General features: G+C 44.6%; 1 long non-coding RNA gene across 2 annotated transcripts in view; it reads right to left on the bottom strand.

The window, feature by feature from the left end:
- Nucleotides 1-21139, bottom strand: part of LOC123346194 — a 152676-nt gene extending 131537 nt beyond the window's left edge. For both annotated transcript variants that reach the window (XR_006572939.1, XR_006572940.1), the window contains exons 1-2: nucleotides 21088-21139; nucleotides 16703-16836 (exon numbers count right to left, since the gene is read on the bottom strand). This is a non-coding gene — a long non-coding RNA (uncharacterized LOC123346194). The remainder of the gene's footprint in view (nucleotides 1-16702; nucleotides 16837-21087) is intronic.
- Nucleotides 21140-21342: the final 203 nt, after the last annotated feature.

Raw genomic sequence — 21342 nt, 5'->3', positions numbered from 1 at the left:
CAGGCAGGGAGCAAGCCAAGGGCACGCGGAGGCCTTCTCCCACACCCTCCTGCTGTGTCAGGGTACATCTATACAGCAAGCGGCATGACTGCAGCATGCATAGGCATACCAGAACTAGCTTTGATTGAGCTAGCTTGCTAAATATGTCAGTGTAGCCGTGGTGATGGTTAGCCATCCAGATACAGTCCTTCCCGGGACCCTAGGTGCATACTCTGGTGGCTAGCTCACCCCACTGTGGCTACACTGCTCTTTTTAGCAAGCTAGCTTGATCAGAGTTAGCGTGGGTATGCCTACATGTACTTTCCTGATTCCAGCATAAACGTAACTAAAACCCATAGGAGCCAGGGCATAATTTAGGGCAGCTTTTTGGGCCACCCTTGGGGCCACCCTAAGCACTCTAAGCCAAGCTGGCTCCAAACAGCCCCAGAATTGGGGACGGACAAGTCACCTACACCTTTTTCTGAACCAACCTCAACTCCATGGCACGGATGAATTCCCTCCAAACGGGGTATCAAATGCTACCCAGTCTGAATTTTCCTCTCACTCACACCTCTGGCGGTGTTTCACATACCAAGCTGCACAGCTGTAAATCACTACACCAGGCTGTGTGGAATCAGGCCCATTGCCTGCAACTCTGGCCCCAACACAGTTTAAAAAAAAAAAGGGGGATGAGAAAGATATTGGTAAACTGCACAGAAGAAACGAGCTTAAAGACAATCAGCTGGACTTCGCTAGGCTTCAAAGGGCCAATGCCAGTGCACGACCCTCACTGATTTGATATGTGCACTTAGTGACAGGCCCTCAGGCCACCAATCAGAGTGAGAAATTATACCTATTAATGGAGCTGTCAGGACGATGGCTCTTTAAGAATGACAGCGAAGTATCAACACTGGGCTACAGATACTAAATCGCCCTCCTCACACCCCTTTGTGTGCTAGAGAATGGAGTGGGTGTTAGTATACACACACACACATCCTGCTTTATGGATAGAGGTGGATAATTATATACATGCGTACATTGCACACACACACACAAGGAAGGAAAGAAGACTTGCTCTTAATAAGGCCACTGAAGATATTGTACGATTTGGATGGGGTGAATTATGAGATTTATTTAATGACTTTAGATCCTCAGGTGTTATTTATAGGATGTCTTCTGAGATAAACCCACAAGTCATCCCTGGCCATGGTAATTTCTTTCTATTCTGAGGCCTTGAGGAAAAGGTATTCATTTTTTATGCTGTCTGTTGGGGAGGGAAATTAATACTAAAAAGTCAGGGAAAATTTGCTACTTTATGGGATTGAATTATCACCCTGTCAGCACTGAGATGAAAACCCTGAGCCGTGAACAAATACAGCTTTGCACCTGAAACTGGCTGGAGCACCCATTCCAAGCTCACATCACTCTGCTGCGGCCCTGTTGTTTCAGTAATTAATTCTGAAGGCTACTAGGTTTCACCTTGTCATTTCGTTTTCCAGACCTTCTTTAATTTGGCATATTCTGTACTCCCCTCCAGGCTCATAATTCATATACCGGCCCTTCCTGAAGACATAAAGGGGGATCTGTTCTCTCAATATATATGCATAACTTCCAGTACAGTTAATGTGAGTTTGGCATGTGCATGGGAGAAGTGACTAGACCCCATTGGCCAAAATATATCACAATCAGTGACCCCGAAAAACAATGAAAAAATAACCGCCTTGCACAATACCACAGCCTTTGTGAAAAGGTATCATGTAAGCCATGTCTTGTTATTAGCATAGCCTTATCATCACTCTTGTGTCTGCATTCTCTCAAAGATTTATTCTTTATCTCTCCTGTATCTTTACTTACTGTATGTTGCACTTATTTTCCTATAGACAGATTATTTAAAAAGTCAAATAGCTCCCAGATGTAAGAGGAAAAAAGGCCCTTTGTTCTCCCTGAAGGGGAGTAGGGCAAACACAGAGGTGCAGTGTGACAGTGTGAGATGTGGTGGCATAAGATACACCCTGGTAAGTGGGTGAGAGTCTAAGTCTGATTCTCCACCTTTTACTCCGGCTGAGCAGTTCCTGCTTCTACAAGTAGTTCCGATGCCCTTAGTGGCACTCGGCCTGAGAAGAGGTTGTAAAAGCCAGGCTCTACGTTTGACAGTCAACCTCTGAGAGTCTAAGGATACGATCCTCTCCTTGCCTGTCCTTGTGCAACTCCACTGGGCATAAATCATCTTAGCGCCACTGACTTCAGTACAGCTATGCCAGTTTACACCACCTGAGGAGCTGGCCCATTGGCCTCGACTCTTGGTTTACGCCACTGTGAGCGGAGACTCAGGCCCATCATTGGTGTAACATTCACCTTGAGGGTAAGGGGGGAAAGGTGTGAGTTGTACCAGCTGGGCATCTGATTCTGATCTCATCAAGATCTGATCCACCACCGAGACTCTATTCTCTAGCGAGCTATACCAATTTACGCCCGCTGCAGATTTGGTCCATATGCCTCGCTTCACCTCATACACCTTTATGGTTATTTCTGTGTCTTATTAGTGACGCTCCCAGCCACTTATTTTCTTCCCTCCTACAGGGTGGCCTCCATTGAATAAAACTGAATTCCCATTAAAAAGAAAGAGAGAGAGAGAGAGAGAGACCGAGACCTTCCTTTCTTCAGCACTGGGGAAAATATAAAGTGTTCAGGACAGTGGTTCCTAGCACTGTTGCAGTATAGCACTCTTTGGTACATGTGACAATGGGGATACTTTGGGGAGTGAAGGTGGCTGCAAACACAAAGACTGCCCTTTTGTCAGGTGTGTTTCTTTCCCTCTCTCCCCACCCCCCCAACACTCTACAGTGGATAATTCCTTTTCCAAATAATTTTTGTCCGCTGGTTTTAGCTTTCTGGGCTATAGAGTGTCTATTTTGACACTAGAAACTCCCATGACTAAGGTGCTTTGGTGTTTCCTCCTCACTACCTAATAATTTAAAGAAGCATTCACACACGCACGCACACAGAGTCACCTTCCCAGCTTCTCTGCCTATCTATTTGCTTCTGTCTAGGAAAAGTGCAGCCTACCCAATCAGTATAGCTCATGACCATGGCAAAGACACAGTTCTTATGTCCCAGAAACCTAGTTACTTAGTCTCTACTTTAAAGCACAATTAATCTTCTTAATCAGCCCCTACGATTTAGCATCATTACCCAACAAAGGTAACAATTCTGACAATATTTCCCTATGTGTTACCTGTTTCAAGAGACCCCCAATTTCATAGATTCATATATTCCAAAGCCAGAAGGAACCATTATGATCACCTCGTTGACCTCCTGTAACACAAGCCATAGGAACCCACCCCCAAATTGCCAGTGATGGAGAATCCTCCACGACCCTGGAAGAATTATTTCAATGGTCATTTCCTGTCATTGTTAAAAATTTACCCCTTGATCCCATGACTGGAAGCTGAAGCTAGACAAACTCAGACTGGGAGTATGTTAAACCTTTCTCCGCTGATCGAACAGCCCATTATTTAATTCTGATTTCATTTGTTCCGCATGTAGATACTTCTTAACTGTAATCAAGTCACCCCTTAACCTTCTCTTTGTTAAAGTCAAAGACCTCAATCTATTTAGCTTATAACTCTAAGGGCATGTTATTTAATCATTCTTGTGGCTCTTCTCTGAACCCTCTCCAGTTAACCAACAATAATTTAATTTCTTAAATTAACTCTTGAAAGTCTCCATCTAATGTCCCCAACATCTTTGGCCCCAGAACGAGCCACATCCGACCACCAGAGCACCATGGTCTTCCATCCTTGAGCCAGACAAACAACAAATCATGAGAACTGGGATGAGGCTTTCCCTCCAAACATTCTCTCTTCCTCCTTTGCTCTAGGCAGGGGTTCTCAAACTGGGGGTCATGAGGTTATTACATGGGGGGTCATGAGCTGTCAGCCTCCACCCCAAACTCCGCTTTGCCTCCAGCATTTATAATGGTGTTAGATATATTTAAAAGTGTTTTTAATTTATAAGAGGGGTCGCACTCAGCGGCTTGCTATGTCAAAGGGGTCACCAGTACACAAGTTTGAGACCCACTACTCTAGAGGATGCTAATGCCTTTAAATGCATTGTGGGTACAGTCTGAAACCTACTACACCTTCCCTTCAGCTTATGCTCCCAAGTTACAGACTGGTTTGGATACCTGCTGTGCCTCAAATTAACCTCTTTTTACACAGGGGAAAAATACTCTCATTTATTCATTTCCTTTTCTTTTAGAATAAAGAATAAGCACCTATGCACAGGCTCTGAGCACCTTACCAATTAATGAATCTTAGTATGCAGTGCACACATACCGTAAGCCAGGCTCTGACTCAGGTTCAAGCCCAAGCCTCCATGCCATCCACACACCTCTGTCTGACTCATGGCAGCAAGGACTCAAGGCCTGGGTCCTAGGACCCTGATTGGGGGAGTGCAGGGGGGCCAGAGCCCAAATCTGGCTGTTACTTGGTCCCAGCCCAGTCATTTTGCAATACGGATGCAGCTCAAGCCACAGACCTGAGTCAGAAGGTGTGCATTGTGCAGTATGGACATACTTGCATGGCTGTGACTCCCCGGTCCAGTGATCGTAAACTCAAGTTTACAATGCAGCATGGACACTCAAGCACAAGCTTGGAAACACTGAGTCCCCAGAACCAGGTTTACAATGCAGAGTAGACATACCCTTAAAGGCTCAAAGTGCAATGCAATGAACTCTGCTCTTCTATCCAGAAGCAACACATAATTAAATACTAACACCCTCACACACAGACCCGTACCTCAACTCTCTGACATCTCTTCAAACAAATGGGCCCTGCAAGGCACTTAGAAAGTTGACAGATATGGGCTGTTTCAGGGCAGGGCCTGCAGCTATAAGAACCTAAATAGAACAAGGCATTTAAGAGCACTGTGCTGGCGAGTGTATGGGCGCCTTCTACTGGACAGAATCAGAGCTGCTCAACTGTGTGACTTGGGGATTTCCAAAGCACTCACAGTTGGCTTAACTTTGGTCCCCCAATGGACCAAATATTGAGCACTTCAGGGGGGAGACGGGACCGTGAACTGCTAACAGATATTCTCCTTTCAGCACATGAGGTAGGGTTTTGAGGTTTTAAAGCAGGAGGATCTGGGATCTGTCCCTGTTTCTATGATGTCTTCGCCCCCCTTTGCCTGTGACATAGTGACAGCTGTGAATTTCTAGACAACCATGGAACTGTTATAATACTTACCTACTCCTTGAGGGCAGGGTACACTTGTGCAGCTTAATTCACCGATATCTGTAGAGTGCTGTGGGATCCTTGAATCCAGGCAGCTACAACCAGGGCCGGCTCTAGGGGTTTTGCCACCCCAAGCAGCCAAAAAAAAAAAAAAAAAAAAAAAAAGCCGCGATCGCGATCTGCTGCAATTCAGTGGGAGGTCCTTCGCTCCGAGCTGGAGTGAGGGACCTTCCGCCGCCAAATACCTGAAAGTGCCACCCCGCTCTGGAGTTGCCGCCCCAAGCACCTGCTTGATAAGCTGGTGCCTGGAGCCGGCCCTGGCTACAACTGGGCAAAGGGCTATTATTTTATCAAAAAGAACTAGTGGAATGATGCAGTTCAGCATCTCAGCCCTTGCAAGATGCTGGTGAACTTGGCTTCCTCAATGTGGTTGGAAAGGGAAGTGTGAAAGCCGATTACCCAGCCTGGATTCTCCCTTGAGTAATTTCCATCATTCCCCATTTAGCTTTTATTTGATCTCTAGGAAGTCTGATTATAAATCAGAGCTGTGCTGCCTTCAAACACATTTCAGATAGCTTTGCTCCACCAAAGAGGAAAAAAACTAGGTGATTTATTTTTAGTGGCCGATTACCATGAATTCATTTGCTATGTACAAACATGTTGTATGTACAGTGCTTCTACAGGGGTCTCCCTATATGAGAATTAGTGTAGATAATGGGCATTTAATAACTGAAAGAGTATCTACATAAACATGCATTGCCTAGAACATACACAGCAATACTGTAAATCAGTGCTAATTCACTGGTTACTATGTTCCTGTGGATAACCAAACCTCCATACAATTAGGCTTGGGTTAAAGTGACTTAAACTAACACCACAGGGTTTTGTGTTTGTTCTCGCTCAGCAGTTTCTGATCTCCCATGATGCTTACCACAGCAAATATGCTAAGGGCATAATAAAAGGAATGGCATATGAACTAGACATTGGGGGTGAAATCCTGACCACACCGAAGCCAATAGAAAAACTTCCATTTATTTCAAGGGGGCCAGAATTTCACCCCTAAATCCACACAGCTTATACTAGTTTCATGCATATTACACAAATAGCTATACTGGTGCAAATATCCCTAATAGAGAGGCACCCCAATTAGCTGTTTTAGATATTCACATGCTGATTCTGATACCTACTTTTAGGTGCCCAAGTATGAAAATTAGGCTCTAAGTTTTCTAAGAGCCAAGCTCTGGGTGTTGTTAAAACTCTGTGGTTCTGCCTCTCACAACACCAGTAGTAAAGATTCTGCTTTTAGAACATGTCTGGCAATGTCCCTGACAATGCCCAGTTCACTCTTCTACAGCTGCATCAGCCCCTGCAGCGCTAGCAAAAGTGAACATTTGTTCTCACAAGGAAAGACAACAGTCAAGATTTAAAGACACTAGGAGTACGTTGAGTAAAAAAGTTACTCTCTCTACACTGTTCTTTTCTGGCCAATAGCCCCACTTTTATTTAGGCCAGCTGCTTACACAGCATCAGTGTAGTCAGACGTCCCTGCACATTCCAGCAGAAACTAAAAGCAAATAGCATCCATCTCTGAGGAGTTGGTGGTGATTCTGCCCTCCAACTATTGAATTCCCATTATCTCTCATCACGCAACCTGTTTCCTCCTAACATACATGCTTCCTCTCAATTCAGCTTTCATACTGAAAAGGCAGCATCCAGAAGAATGACCAAAGGTTGATTGGGGATGTTATCCAGACAGCAGACACTACATCCATCTATCACAGAGAGTAGGTGTCTTCTGCCAGGAGGCTGGACAAATAAAATATTGAAAAGTTTTAAAAAAGAATTCTTTTGGGTCAAATAAAATATTTTGTTTTGACAAAATCAAAATGTTTTCATTTAGATTTCAGCCATTTTGCAATATTTTTGTATTTTTAATACAATTTTAAAAATGAAAACAAAAAGTCCTTTCGAACAAAAATAAACCCCCAACAAAATGTTTAATTTCAAAAGTGTCAGAACATTTTGGTTTTCTTGTGATTGTTTTGTTTTTGATTTCCACCACCAATTCACAAAACATTCAGCATCATTGAATCTGCATTGCTTTGCTGAAAAATGGTTTGGACAAAAAAATTTCCCCAGCTCTACTTCTGCACTTTAGGTTACAGAAATTGCAGACAACCAGCTGCTTAGTGCCTTGAAAAGGATCTGTACAGCAAAATGGCAGCCTAGCCAATGGCACCCTTATTGGGTCAACTACATAAACCACAGTGTCCAGCTACGCAACGATCTCCCTTTTGTAAGAGTGGCACAAAGAGAGCAGAAAGCTTTCATGTCTCCTCAGCTATGAGGATTGTATGAATGTGAATTTACTTATAATGCAGCACTAAGAATCGTGTTTTGAGTTTCTATATCCCCTTTCATCAGAGGATCTAAAAACGGTCTGCAAACAATCCTCTGTGAGGCAGGCAAATATTTTACCCATTTAACAGGTGGGGAAACCAAGGGCTAGAAATAGTGGGATTGATTTTCAAAGCTGTCGAGCATCCTCAACAGTTCCCGCTGATGGCCATAGAAGCTACAGGTGCTCAACACTTGGCATGTCTCAATGAAAGGCATTTTTCACCTGTAACATGGGCTGTAATTTTCATGCAAGACACTATATGCTCATAGCTGGGATACATTTTTTGGCTAAAAAACTTTCCACAAGGAAAAAGCAACAATGCAGATTCGGCAACACCAAACTATTTTGTGAATTTGTGTTGGTTTCATCCAATTATTTTGGCTGGGAATAATTACAAACAAAAACACCCAAACAAAAACCAAAAAATTTCCCCCAAGCATTTCATTTTCACATTTCCTTCATGAAATGTTTCAATGTATGGTTCAAAATGACTTTGTTTCAAAATTCTCTTTAATTTCACTCAAAACAATCAAATATGTTTTGAAATAGCTGAAATCACAACATTTTGATTTTGCCAAAACAAAAACGCTTTTTTTCAACTGTTTGATTTTCCAGAAATTTCAAAAATTTTCATCAGTAGAATCTGAAATTAAATTTTAAAAAATTGTTTAGAATCCCCAGCGAATCACAACCCCAATTATTCACACAGCTCCATGTGCACTCTAGCAGTATGTCTACACTGCGATTAAACACCTACAGTTGGCCCACATCAGCTGACTCAGGCTCATGGGACTTGGGCTATGGGGCTGTGTAGATATTTGGGCTTGGGCTGGAGCCCAGGCTCTGGGACCTCCCATCTTGTGGCTCCAACCAAGCATCTACATAGCAATTTTATAGCCCTGCAGCCTGAACCCCGCAAGCCAGAGTCAGCTGACACAGGCCAACCGCGGGTCTTTAACTGCACTGTAGAGGTACCCAAAGGGATAGTGCTCACTGGGACGCATCCGGATAACTAATCTCAGGGACATTTTTCCTTCTCATTCTGGGTCATAATGATGTAAGCAAAATATAAACAAATAACGAGACTGTTCCCAATAGAAAAAGAGAGTTACATACAGTGATGATGTACTAGACCACTGCTCACCAGAGCAAGACAGACAGAAGGGGCTGGAGAAATGGATTCCATTGGCTTTTTCCAGCTGAGTCCGAGAACTCAGCTCAGAAGCAGAAGAGCTCTCTGAGAATCCAAATGGAAAGGGCTTCTGCTGAACAAAGGTATCAAACTCACCCCATGGTGAGGTATGAATTACCTTTTGAGTCTGTGGACCAGGAGCAAAAATTCATCAGTAACGGTCTACACTTAAAATGCTACCGTGGTACAGCTGTACTGCTTCAGTGTAGACAGAGGCATTGTCCTGTCAGCGTAGGTAATCCACCTCCCTGACAGGCAGTAGCTAGGTCGATGGAAGAACTCTTCTATTGACCTAGCGCTGCTTACACCAGGGGTTAAGTTGTTATAGCTACATCTCTTGGGGCTGTGGATTCCCTGAGAGATGTAGCTATACCGTCGTCTACATTCATAGCGTAAAGCAGGTTGAAGAGACAAATTTTGCAATCTTGTCCACCTGCAGAATATGCCTCTTTAGCTAATGAAATTATTCATTAAATACACAGACAATAGAAACCTATACAATGCACTTGTGAAATCTGCCCTCCCCACTTTGCAGTTACCCTGCTGCAACCCTCCGGAAGAGTCTCTCTCTGATCTTACCCCACCTCCACCCTATCCCCCACACACCCTTCAAGGGGGATTCTCGCTCTGATGTCTCTCTGTCTGTCTGTCTCTCTCTCTCTCTCTCTCTCTCTCTCACACACACACACACACACACACACGGGATTCTGTCTCCAGTCTCCCTAATTGGTGTCCTCTTCTCTGGAGGCACAGGAACTGGACAGAGGGTCAGGGAGTTGAGAAGGAATCTCTTCCCCAAACATGGTGCTAAAGGGTTTGCTGGCAGCCCATCTCTGCTAAGTGCTCTAGGCCTCCTCCTGTGGTTTACTGAAAACTATTAAAACTGTAAGCTATTCCTTTAAATTCTATGGGGGTTCCTGATCCTGCTTGCAGGCTAGGGGGCTCTGTAGAGAAGTATGTGATCTGGACCTAGCAACAGTCAGTTAGCAGACAGCCTAGGGTAAAGTGGGATGAGTTGTGCCCCTCTCCCCTTTAGGGAGCTGCCTGCTTTGGCTCTTTGGTTTTGCTTCTTGGCTGTAAGGGTTCTGGATTCTAAGCAATAAAGTAGTGATATGCTGCAACCTTCCAGCAAGAGGATTTGATGTTTTTATCTAACGTCTCTGTGTGTATGCCATGAAATAACCCCTCAAACCTGGCTGTGGCAGATTATGGTGGCAGCACCCCCCCACACACATACTAACATCCAGGAGGTTTAGAGGGCCAGGTGCTTATGTCCAGTCAGGCACAAGCTCCGTCTTTAGCTTCACCCACCCAGTTCCTGAGTCATTGCAGGCTCGGGTGACCAGATGTCCTGATTTTATAGGGACAGTCCCAATTTTGGGGTCTTGTCTTATATAGGCTCCTATTACGCCCCACTGCCTGTCCTGATTTTTCACACTTGCTGTCTGGTCACCCTATTGCAGGCAGGGTTGCTTGTTCACTGCAGAGAACTGCCAGCTGGACAAAGCGATCCTGTGGGGCCACAGCTACCTCTGATGGTGTAGGTTTGACACCCCTTCTCTAGATCACACACCACAGGAAGAATGTCACATGAAATCAATGGGAGTTAGGCCCTAAATACCTTTGTGAATCTCAGCCATTGGCTTGAGTATTTGCTCTTGCATTTGTGCTGTGTTCTCTTTCACCAAAATCATGCCTGGCTTGCCTCATGTATATTGACATGTCTCCTTCTCTCTCACTCATTTGCCCCAGGGTGTATGTCTAAATTGCTCTGCTATTAAGGGATTAAGACACGACTTATGATTTAATTTGGAAATGGAAACCGGTTTTTCTTTGCCTTGACTAGGGTGGCCACTGACACTTCCCCAGAACACAGGCATCTGAGCTGGATGTCCTAATTTCCAGAATGGTGTGTCCTGCCCGCACCAGTGTGAATCCACTCCCACCGGCATGATCTCGCACACATGGTGTGTGCAAGGTCATGTCAACGGGGCAGAGCAGAGCACTCATCAAAATGGTGTACTTCGTGCATCCACAGTGACACTGGACAAAGCCGCCTTTAGTTTTTATCAGTAACAGACAAGGGGACAAGCCCTACAAAAACCAGAACAGTCCGCCTTAAAACTGGATGAATGGCCAGCCTACCCATGATGCTAGCTTGGATCTAGACGTGGGCCAGATTTGTTACACTTTTTTGCCCTTGTTTGTAGGGCTGTCAAGCGATTAAAAATTAATCGCGATTAATCGCACTGTTAAACAATAATAGCATACCATTTACTTCAATATTTTTGGGTGTTTTCTACATTTTCAAATATATTGATTTCAATTACAACACAGATTACAAAGTGTACAGTGCTCACTTTATATTTATTTGTATTACAAATATTTGCACTGTATAAAACAAAAGAAATAGTATTTTTCAATTCACCTAATGCAAGTACTATAGTGCAATCTCTTTATCCTGAAAGTTGGAACTTACAAATGTAGAATTATGCACACAAAAAAAATGCATTCAAAGATAAAATAACGTAAAACTTTAGAGTCTACAAGTCCACTCAGTCCTACTTCTTGTTCAGCCAATCGCTCAGACAAACAAGTTTGGTTACAATTTGCAGGAGATAATGCTGCCCACTTCTTATTTACAATATCACCCAAAAGTGAGAATAGGTGTTCGCATGGCACTGTTGTAGCCAGTGTCACAAGATATTTATGTGCCAGATGCACTAAAGATTCATATGTCCCTTCATGCTTCAACCACCATTACAGAGGACATGCGTCCATGCTGATTACAGGTCCTGCTCCATAACAATCCAAAGCAGAGTGGACCGACGCATGTTCATTTTCATCATCTGGAGTCAGATGCCAACCAGCAGAAGGTTGATTTTCTTTTTTGGTGGTTCGGGTTCTGTAGTTTCCGCATCAGAGCATTTCTCTTTAAAGACATTTGAAAGCATGCTCCACACCTCATCCGTCTCAGATTTTGGACAGCACTTCAGATTCTTAAACAGTGGGTCAAGTGCTATAGCTATTTTTAGAAATCTCACATTGGTACCTTCTTTGCATTTTGTCAAATCTGCTGTGAAAGTGTTCTTAAAATGAACATGTGCTGGGTCATCATCCGAGACTGCTATAACATGAAATATATGGCAGAAAGCAGGTAAAACAGAACAGGAGACATCCAATTCTCCCCCAAGGAGTTCAGTCACAAATTTAATTAATGCATTATTTTTTTAACGAGCATAATCCAGCATGGAAGCATGTTCTCCGCAATGGTGGCCAAACCATGAAGGGGCATACGAATGTTTAGCATATCTGGCACGTAAATATCTTTCAATGCTGGCTACAACAGTGCCATGTGAATGTCTGTTTTCACTTTCAGATGACATTGTAAATAAGAAGCAGACAGCATTATCTCCCATAAATGTAAACAAACTTGTTTGTGTTAGCGATCGCCTGAACAAAAAGTAGGACTGAGTGGACTAGTAGGCTCTGATGTTTTACATTGTTTTGTTTTTGAGTGCAGTTATATAACAAAAAAATTCTACATTTATAAGTTACACTTTCACGCTAAAGAGATTGCATTACAGTACTTGTATGAGGTGAACTGAAAAATGCAATTTATTTTATCATTTTTACAGTGCAAATATTTGTAATCTAAAATAATATAAAGTCAGCACTGTACACTTTATATTCTATGTTTTGAGTTAATCATGTGAGTTAACTGCGATTAATCAACAGCCCCACTTGTTTGTTTTGGTTGGCGCACACATAAAAATGTTGCTTGACCCTTACTTCCTCCATGGGGCAAACTGCCCAAAAGAAGAAAGGAAGAGCGTCCATAGCTCAGTACTGGTGGGGCAGAACAGAGCTGATGAGCCAGGGGAGCAATCTGCCCCGTCCTAGCAGATATTATACCCACTGCCTGGGGAGAACAAAAATTGTGCCAGCCTCAGGACACATCCAATAAAATTTCTACTCAGTTTGCTCAGCAAGAACCTGATCCCAAATCTGCTGGAGTTAATGGGAGTCTGCCCATGGATTTTGTGTCAGGGAACAATCCATGTTAGTTTGGTCTTATATGAGCTGTCCTCAGCTTGGAGTTGGAAAAATATTTCTAACCTGTCTGGCCTTTCCTTTCACTATGTTGAGTTTTAGGGGAAGAAATGAGTCCAGTGCTCCAACTGCGCAACAGTTCATGTAGTGACTGTTACCCCCAGTGGTTCTGTGATTCTTCATTGTGGATATGTAAGGACCCTTGCTATTAGGGTGACCAGATGTCCCGATTTTACAGGGACAGTCTCGATATTTGGGGCTTTGTCTTATATAAGTGCCTATTACCGCCCACCTCCTGTCCCAATGCCTCACACTTGCTGTGTGGTCACCCTACTTGCTGTATAATGGCCTCAGGGCCAAATGTGAACTGCAGAGTCCTAAAGCCTGGCCTTTGGCTTCCCTCACCCTCTAACTGCCAGGCAAGGACAAAGCTGGGCAACCAAGAGATTTTATTTCTATGCATTTAGCAAGTAAGGAAAAAGCACAGGGCAGTTTTATGGAAGTGAATGAACTGGTTCAGATTTGCATCACTGCCCTCTACTGGATGGGATTAGAACTGCTCAATTGCACCATCACCTCTCCCCGCTGCCCCCAACCTATACTGCTAATTGGAGCTGGTCAGAAAACTGGTTCTCCGTGCCCCTCCCTCTCCCCCCCCCCCCCCCCAGCCCCAAGGAAAAACTTGAACTTTTCATTAAAAATTTAAAACCTCACCCCACTTTTTGGCAACCGCAATCCCAAAAAATCCAAAATTTTGGTTCTTTGTGTTAAAAAAAAAAAAAGGGAGTTGTGGGGCATTACACTTTTCATGAAAATGTTCTTTTAGTCCAAATCCCCAATTTTCCCATCAGAAAACAGGTTTGAATCATTTCCAGCCAGCCCTGCCGCTAATGGGGGTGCGAGGTTCCAAATCCTGTTAACAATCCCGAGACATCCAGTCCGCTCTGCCTCCACTTCTATCCCTTACACATTGTTCTGAGCTGTGGCGCTCTGTCTTGCACGGGGGTGGAGTCATTTTTCTTAATTAAAATTGGGCGGTTGAGCCTATTATAGGAGAGTCCATTGCAGGCAACAAAACGGCATGCTGCTTGTCACTTCTACTGTTCTGACCCACTGGGGGAAAGAAAGCCACGGGGTGGGAGTGTCCTTCACAGCTTTAGCCAGCCTGAATTCCAGTGGAAGAAGGACCCTCCAAAGACAATGCTGAGTGCTCAAGGGAGTGTAACGAGTTTTGTCCTGGAGAAAAGTTGGCTTCACCTTCAGGGCATGGAACACAAAGCCTTTGACCTCTAGGTCACCATTTCAAATCCAGCCTAGGTCAGTAGCAGCTGAAAGCCATTCTCATCGGACGGCTCTTCAGTGACCTGTGTGAAATGAGCTGGGGATGACCTCAGTCCATCTCTGTGCTGGGGTAGTGACCACTCATGGACTTAGCTTGCTTTTCCCCCACAGCATGTAGCCACGTGATGCCAACTCTGGCGTGCAGCATCAGTGTAGCCTTAATGTGAGTCTGGGGCACTTAAAGTGGCAGGTAGTCTCTTGAGTCCCTGTGTGGATCTGACCCCTCAGTCACTGAGGTAACTTTGAAAATGTTGCCCTCTATCTATATTTGCTGTACTATGATATTTGTGATCTCTCCCCCTCCCACCGCCCCCGCCCCCGGTTTGGTGCTGGTTTGTGTCGTAGTATGTCTCATAAATCATTGCTAATCACTATCATTGAGAAGGAAGATATTGAAGGTGTCAGGGAGCAGCAGTGAATTCAGAAGAGACCAGGAATAGAAAAATAATTTAGAACATCATGGAGTCCTAAAAAAATCCCACCGGTTTAAAACTAGATGTGACGTAAAGGGAAAAACACTAACCAGATAAACCGGCAGGGTGGGAAGGGAAAGAAATCTAGTTCATATAAGAGGGGATTTAAATGGAAACACCAAGGAAGAAGCTGCTGAGAGAGGGAGGAGGTCGTTGAATGGGGCCTGTTTAAGAATAGTTGCAATTGAAATGGAAGAGTTAAGAAGGAGGCAGCTGAGGGCTGGAATGAAGATTGATTTAAGACTAGATACAATTTAAAGCCAAGGCTGAGGAGGTGGAAGCAGGTTTGGAATACGATCAGTTTACACTCAGATGTGATTTAAACTGATGAACTAGAGCTGTGAAAGCTGGGGGGCGTGGAGATAGAGATAGATGTCAGCATAGATGCGATTTAAACTTGTGTGCTAAAGATGGTGATGTCCTAAAAATCAACACAGCAGCATAAACCGGTGCTACCACAGGTAGAAGGCGTGTGTGGACTACATTGCTCCTCTGAATTTGTACGGTCACAGGCCGAAGGTGAAGATGGCTTGTGATGGATCCCAGCTGGTCTGATTGACAGTGAAAAATATTCCTTACCCTGGATAACTGGTGCTCTTCTTTAATATTAACATCAAGCCATAAGCATTCACACTGCGGTAAAACAGATGAATTGTGCCAGGCTCAGAACAACCTCAATGGTTTACATTCTAAAGGGATGGTTAGTTACTTTATAGCAGCTTTTGCATAAGTACACCTCTACCTCAATATAACACTGTCCTTGGGAGCCAAAAAATCTTACCGTGTTATAGGTGAAACCATGTTATATTGAACTTGCTTTGATCCGCCGGAGTGCGCAACCCAACCTCACCCCCCCCCCCCGAGCGCTGCTTTACCGTGTTATATCTGAATTCGTGTTATATCGGGTGGCGTTATAACGGAGTAGAGGTGTAGTAAGTGCTTTGGATGAGATAGCATTCAATCACTCTCTCTTTTTTTCAGCTACACTACTTTCTCCAGGCTGACCTGCACACAAAATTGCACTGATCTAACAAAACAAAGTTTCCTAAAGAATGTGTGGACATTCCTATTTCAGAATCAAAGTGGCTTTCATTTTTACTCCTAAATCAGCTTTAGGCATTTTTATTTCAAAATAAATGTCCACACACACACTAAAAATAACTAAATCTGTTTAATTTCACTCTGGGTGCTTTGGTCAGTATGGCTACTGTGAAACAGATCAAGCCACTTGTATGCCTTCTTCTCTTGGTGTAATTTCCTTGCTTTAATTTCCACATACACCAACAGTATTTTTACAGTGGGATTAGAAAGTGAGTAATCAGTCACCTGAGGCCAGATTTTCAGAAGATCTCAGCACCTAATGCACATGGTGTTACAACCATGGATGAGTGCCCCCTGGTGGATGCTCACCAAGTTGCTGTACTTGGATCCAAGCCATGATCCCACATGCCGTAGGCTTGCTAGGTCTGAGCAGAGTCTGGGCCTCTAGGCAAACCCCAGAGTATAGATCATCCATCTAGCACTTCTCCCTGAGAGATGGGACTCTGCAGTCCAACTGCCTACACCCTGAAACTTGTGCCAGGTCCCCCAAAACCTCCTTGGTAACTTTTGCACACTCCCAAAGCTGTGGATTCCTGGATTACTGTTTCCTTCCTTCAGAATTATTTGACAATGAAAGCAAGTAATGGAGAATTTATGAAGGAATTCCTAAGCCAAACATACTTTACTCACAGACAATGCACAAGAGATCTATGGAAAACAACAAAAATCTACATGCAAAACCTTGCTTCCAATATCCTCACCACTCAGTCCTTTGGTTTCAGTCCACCCTTTCAGGAGCCCAGGACAACTCTGCTCTCTCATTTCATCCTGCTCAGTCTTGCCTTCTGCTTCTGGTCTCCTCTCTCTCAAGCCACCAATATGAAAGCCTTCCTTTTATAAGGTTCCCCTGTCCCCTGTCCGGTGACTATCCGAAAGTGGCTTCAAATCCCTCATCATGTGATGCATTGCTTGGTTATTATCTCACCTGATTGAACGGGTTCCTCGGGCAGCAGTTAGCTCATTGTCCTAGGGTGCGTCTATCTGAATGGGAGACCCTTCAGGTTGACATTTGATTGCTGTGCATTGTGAGCCCTGTGCCAGTGCCTCTTGGAATCCCAGCTGGAGATGGAGGTAAAAAGACACCAGTGTAGGCACAGAGCAATTTACACACAGGATGGCATTCACAGAACAAAAGCCTTTAGAGTGCCTCAGCAGCGTCCACACAGGGCAGCCCCAGGATGGCACTTTAAAACACTCTACAATTTACACCCCTCTGGTGTACATTGCCACACAATGTAGACAAGCCCTAAGCCCTTTCCCCGGGCTCGCTGAAGAGCTTCTTAGCACGTCCTGCCACCCTTCTGGCTCTGCTGCAGGCAAATTCTCTCTAGTCCCCTGGCAGGGCAACCCCTGACTCAGCAGGAGTCTTTCCCTGCTCCCTGCAGGCCCCTCCACCAGCACTGGGTGGACTCCCCTCCTGCCCTGTTCCTTCCCAAGCACCCTGGACTCTCCATCACAGGTCTGCCTGCCTTCTCTGTCTGCCAACTCAGATCCCAGGCCCCAGCCCGGCTTCCCTCCTTGCCTGAGAGTCAGAGATCTGCTCTCCTTCCTCATCAGCCCCCACCTGAGCTGGGTTCAATCCTTCCACTCCTCCCTCCAGGCTTGACCCCCACTGCAGGTGTAGCAGGGAAGGGCTGATGGAGCCCACAAGCTCTCATTAACCCTTTCCGGCCCAGCGTGGGGTTGGTATGCCAATCACAGGGAGGCTGGCAGGGCACTCTGAGGGCTCTGGAACTTGGTCTGAAGTCACCTGAATTTGATGACCCACCAGGCATAGTGCAAGCACCTTCTGTTTGATAGGGGTTCCGGAAGAGGACAGAGTGTATGTTTCCCAGAACAGTGAAGGGGTGGAAAGAGTGTTTTTCAGAGGTAGCTGTCTGAGTTCCTGTCTGGATCAAAGCTGTGCAAATAATGGATTTTAAGGTTTTCTGGCAACTCAAATATATTTTGTTCTGTGTTGAACCAAAAACATTTTTTTAAATTGTCAGTGAATCAAAAAAAGTCTTAAAAAAATGTTGGCTCGGGTCAAACAAAATGATTCTTTTGACCCAAAACAAAAAAATTGAAGGAAATTTCTTAACAAAGAGTGAAATTGAAAGCTCACAATGTTTCATTTCAAAAGTGTTGAAATGAAATGTTCAATGAAATACTTCTCCCAGATTGTAACCATTTGGTGAAACTAACATAAATTAACAAAACATTTGTTACAGAAGCTGCATTTTTCACTAAAAATTAAAGTTTTTGTTTGACAATTTCCACCCAGCTCTCATATGCCAGATTGTTTAAATGCTGCTGGGTTTGTGTTGTGATATTCACTGAGTGTCAGGTGCCTCGAACTTTGTATCGGGATCTCTGTCATTATTATTTACACCAAAATAAATACAATAAAGAAGTTGTGTATTTGTAAGAGAACAAGAGGTTTTGCAGGATTAGGGCTGAGGTTTAGCAATATTTTCTGAAGAATGAAAGTGACCCTGATTCTCCTCTCACACCAGGGTACATCAGGAATAATCACACTGATGTTAATGTCATTACACTGGTGTAAAGCCAGTGGGATGTCAGAATCAGGCCCAACATGTGGAACTGCTACAGGTATCATATGATTGTATCAATATGAACCAGCATAGCAAAGACGAGGATGTTATCAGGTTGCCCCTATTTCTCTGGCCTCCCTGGGACTGCTTGGGGTTCTGCTCTGCCCACCTGGTTAAAAATTACAGCTGGCAAGCCTGTCGCTTATCTCGCATACACCTCTAACTCAGGAGCAATCTCACTGATGTCAAGGGAGAATCAGACCCAGAATGTACATTTCAACCCTTCTGTAGCAAGATCTTTCTGCAGGAAATCCCCCCCTCCAGCCAATTAACTTTGGTGGGGTGGACCATGCTACCCCAGTTGGGAAAGGTTTTTACTATGCTCCTGATTGGTAGCTGCTCCCTAGGTTTCTTGGATGGAGTTGTATCAGCCCCAGGGTAGCGGAGAAGGGAATTATGCATGACAGAGCTAATTATGCTGCCTCTGAAGGTCCCTTTTGTGGAGTGCCCCTCAGAGCAGGAAGCAGCGTGGGCGTGTGATTTACAGTAGATGTCCTATAAATAAGGCAAGGTTTGCCTTGAGGGGGAACCGGGAACCACAAAGGCTATACAGAGCAGCAGAGTGGCCGTAGAGCATAATGCCATTGTATGTGGACAGCATAAAGAAGGGACTGGTTGTGAGAAACTAAGAGACAAGGAAGCCCTAAAGCACTGTGGGGAAAAATATTTGCATTGGTAAATCACTTGTGGAAACTGAGTAGAGAATTTCATTTTAAAGCCAAGGGGAGATGATTCAGATACAAACAGCAGCCATCGGTATAAGACCGTCTAAATGCACACACGGTTATCTGGATTTGGGTCATTTTCAGCAGTGGATGCTGTGCATTGTTCTCTTCAGGATATACATTTATTCCACTCAACTGCATTTCAACAAGCAATGCTGTCTATAAATAAGCCAATGGGAGTCTTACTATAGGCATATCACACAGCTAAATGCGGTACATTATAAATGAGTCTACCACAGGGGAACTGGATGTTTTAGGAGATTGGTAGTGAGATAAGTGGCCATTCACCTCCAGGTCATACATTCAGATTTGGACCAGGTCAATAGCTGTTCTTGTCTGACAGCTGTTTGGCCTTCATGAAATAACCTGGGTGGGTCTCAGTCCAATTCCTGACAGAAAGGGGTCCCTGCCACAGATTTGCCATCACAACCAATACTGCTTTATTCCTCCATGTTGGCAGTCCACAGCAGAGAGTTCAAGGACCATGCGAACATGGAGCCTGGACTTCTCTTCCTTCTGGAGTAGGGTTAAGGCACCTTGCCAGTGATGGCGTTTATGCTGAGTGGGAAAGATGTAAGTCCAGATATGTCCACATAGAGGTACCAGTTTCATACTATCTTATTAACAGAGCAGGAACAGAATACAACCACTTCAGCACCAAGTGACAGGTCTCTGTCTCCGGAGCTAAACTCTGGTATCCAGTAGCAGTAGAAAGCTCTTATCCACTAGGGGGACCAGCCACTAAAGTGGAACATGGCTAACTTGGCAGGGGACAGATGAGAACAGCCAGCTGAGGAAAGAGAGCAAGAGAAAGGAGGAAGACTCAGCCACTGGCACTGCAGACATAAAAGGAGAAGCTGTGGCAGCTGTGAAGTGAGGCCCCCAGCCCAGCCTGTGTGAGAGGTGCTGGAGTCAGAGATTGAGTGGGGGAGGAGGAGGAGAACTAGGGGAGGAAGAGAACTAAGTGATGGGGGTTGGGGATACCGAGGGGACTGCAGAGAGCTTAGCACATGGTACACACCCAGAGGCACTGGTGGGGTCAGAAATAGGCAGTTCCCTTTGCAGAAGATGCTGCTGTTATGGCAGCAATAGGTGCAATCAGGGAGGGCTGAACACTCTAACAAGCATTTGAGGTGGGCCGTGGGACAATTTTTCCTCTTCCTACATGAATAACCAGTTTCTGGGCAGGGTTATCACTACAGCACTCTGGACAGGACTGGCTTTGGGGGTTGGGTGTAGCTCAGTGAGATGAGGCTCTGGGAAATACCCATATATGACTCATCTGACGGAAAATGTGTGCATGTGTGAGGCAGTGACTATTCCCCCCTCGTGCTCAACATCTTCCTTCAGAATGGGAACCAGGCTTCATGTTCTGTGCCATGTTCTATGTTCTCAAGTGTCTTTGCAGGGGAAGTGGCTGGAGAAGAAAAATGAAAAAGGGCCCAAAAGCCAGCTCTGCCACCCCATGTTCATCAGCAGATAACAAGAGACCTTCGGTCTCCAAGGCTGCACATCTGGCACCTTTCACCAGCACTAAGTGCTCTTTGTAGAAGAGTGCAAGAAACACCTTTACTGGTAAGCTTGTGCTCCATGACCCAGCCGCCACTTCAGCACAGCACACAGGTGGTGGGACAAACAATATACGTTTTCCACCAGGGGACACTAAAGGGTCTGATTTTAAGAGCTGCTCCTGTTGATTTCGACTGGCAATACTGGAGTTCAGCATTTCCAAAAATCAGCCCTCACTGACAATTTATCAGCGAGAAGAGCAGCTTTCGATATGGCACACAGAAAAGGAGAGACAGAGCAGCCCACTGGTTTCCTGTGGGCTCTAGGTACGGCTACAAGGGGTATATTACCAAGGACTGGTCTCAACTAGTGAAGCTCCAATGTAGAGAGATCTAGAGTGGACACTTGTCAGGACTGGGAATTTGATCCTTGTGCATTAATGTAAGTTAGTGAATTGGTGTAATATAAAATCATGACTGTACCTTCAGCTTGATGTGAGTTCTCAGGCTATATGTGCTATGGTTTCTTGGAGAACAATCACAGCAACAGCACAACCCATTGTGAAGTCACCTCTGTCTTGCAAAGGTATAACATCCACATAAGTCATCGGTGGACTGACAGCTCAACCAGACAGAGAAAGTCACAGCAAGAGATTCACATGCACAGTCAACCTAGCAATTGCAACTTGGTTTTGCATTGTATTAAGGGCATTGTTCATTAGTAAAAGAACTTTTTCA

The sequence above is a fragment of the Mauremys mutica genome, chromosome 12 (assembly GCF_020497125.1).
Source record: "Mauremys mutica isolate MM-2020 ecotype Southern chromosome 12, ASM2049712v1, whole genome shotgun sequence".
Taxonomy (NCBI): Eukaryota; Metazoa; Chordata; order Testudines; family Geoemydidae; genus Mauremys; species Mauremys mutica.
The sequence above is the reverse complement of the archived record's forward strand: the minus strand, read 5'-3'. Positions and strand labels throughout refer to the sequence as shown.